Here is a 2,628-nt window from a genome sequence, read left to right on the forward strand (position 1 = left end):
TTTCTTGAAATTAGATTGGCCACCACCCTCGCTCTCAGACTTCCTCTTCTCTCCACCCGACCTCTCCTTAGCCATCTCTACAAGCCTCTCAGCTCTCCCAGCCCTCTCATACGCTTCCTTCACATCAGTAAGGACTCCCACGGGTAACTTATCCATGATTGTCGTGGTTAGCCCTCTCTCAAACCTCAAAGCAAGATTCTCCTCACTCAAACCCATGTCCTCAGCATATCTGGATTTCTCGTTGAACTGCCTGTAGTACTCAGCCACAGACATCTCAGCCGTCATCTTAAACTTGTCGAACTCCTCCCTCAACTTACTCCTCACATGTTCTGGCACGAACTCCTTCCTCACAGCTCTGCGAAACTCCTCCCAAGGTATAGCAGGTAACCCCTGGTTGGTATATAACTCCTTGGCACTCACTTTCACTGAGTCCCACCACTTGCCAGCTGCCTCCCTCAGATAGAATGCAGCTTGATCCACCCTCATCTCATCGGACAAATAACTAAGTCTAGTATGTTCTCCATCTCCCTCAGCCAACTATCAAGGTGGTTAGGCTCCTCAACCCCCTTGTACTCCTTCGGGTTAAACCTCGCGATATAGAGGCTGACTTTAGCGTGGTCAACCTCCTTCTCCTTACTCTTATCCTTGTCTTCATTCACTCTCTTCAGGGTCTCCGTAAGAGCGTCTTGGTGTTCCAACATCTTAACGATGTCATCCGTAGTCATAAGCTCAGCCCTCGCGTACAAGGCATTTCTCTTGGGCGGCATCTTGAAGCTATAGAAGAAAGGGATAAACATAAACACGCGTACTAAACTTCAAAACACGAACACGCGTTGTCCAGCACCTACTCGATCGAGTATCCAAACCCACTCGATCGAGTAACGGGCTACTCGATCGAGTGCCACTATGTACTCGATCGAGTACCCAAACTCCAGAACTAAACAGACCTTCTGATCTCTAACCCACTCGATCGAGTATCTAGGCTACTCGATCGAGTGACCCCCTACTCGATCGAGTACCCCTGGTTACTCGATCGAGTGCCACAAAACTCGATTCTGGACTCAAAATCGCCAAAAACCTACCCGATCGAGTTAGTCTTACTCGATCAAGTACCCCCAATACGTACAAGCTACCCGCATGTTATTCGTATACTAACATGCTAACTTTATAAAATCACATGATAACAGAGTAAATATGCTACGCATCTATTCTACTAATCAACAAAAAATCATTTCATCATGCTATTAAAGCCACATTATAAACATCCTACATGTTATCATTTCATTAACATGTTCCACATATCCTTTTCTTTCATATGCTCAACTTCCTATTTCAACACCAAACATTCAACACACTTCATCACTTTACTGCACAAGTTACTAAGCACATACATGACTCAAACACATTTTCCCCACGTGACCGGTTCAAAATCGTAGGGCGACCCCTTGCGACTTTAGGACGTCTCCCAAGCCTTTGCACTAGCTCCTACAATTTTTACCCCGGGTTCATTTTAATTGACTCCCTATGTTCATTAGGTTCATTGGTTACAGGTTTCAGGATCGTCGCTCTGATACCATTTGTAACACCCCCATACTCCGAGTGCCTTACCAGGACCACTCAGGTATGGAGACATCACCATCTCGGTTGCCCGAGGTATGATAATCAAACAACAGCGATAAAGAAACAACATTTATTATTAATCGTTTAATGAATGAATACAATCCTTGAAACCCAAAATGATAATACGATACATAATTCCAAACTGTCTACTCAAACTGAAATGTAAATAAAACTAAACTACAGCGGAAGACTCTATCGTCGTCGTGGCCATCCCAGCTATCCCGTATCATCTCTATACCTGCTCAATATCTGCTCACCATCCCCGAATGGATCACCGCAGGTTTTCAAAACAACACCGGGTCGATTAATCACACAATCAAAACAGATAACAACAATAAGACAAACAGACAAATTTGAACCGCCACACACACACACACACATCCATCCAACCAACCGTCTCAATCACCGATCGTCCACTGGACCCGCCGCCCAGTGGGGACCGCAGCCGTTCCCACCTAAGCCCCGCTCATCGTACGAGCGATAACCCCGTCCATTAATGTGCACATCCCCTTTCGTGGCGGGTTCCACTAAGGGCGAAACTAGGGCGTGAGATCACTCCCGCAAGTGACCCCACTCAGCCGAGAACGCATCTCGAGAACCATCAACAACACAACCACAATCACAAACACAATTACAATCAACAATTCAATTAACTAACTACAAAGACATCACCAATATCCCGTTATGGGACTAATACGAGTAGAAATCCTACCCGGAAAGCACACAAGCGCATTTCGGTATCTACAAATGCCTCAAAACGCCTCCTCTATGAACTCTCCTCCTAACATAAACATACGAATACTACTATTCAATTACTTATTCATAAAAACCCCCAATTACTAAAATTAGGGTTTCACTAATCTTATCAAAACGTTATAAAAATTATGCTAGAAGCTTACCCTCGACGCAACGATTCCAACGACACAAACTACGATGCAATCCGACCGTCTGATCTCCGGGAATTGTCAAGAACGCGATTAGGAAGATGACTGACTGCTTTCTCTCTTA

This window comes from Silene latifolia, chromosome 11 (assembly GCF_048544455.1).
Source record: "Silene latifolia isolate original U9 population chromosome 11, ASM4854445v1, whole genome shotgun sequence".
In the NCBI taxonomy this organism is placed as follows: Eukaryota; Viridiplantae; Streptophyta; class Magnoliopsida; order Caryophyllales; family Caryophyllaceae; genus Silene; species Silene latifolia.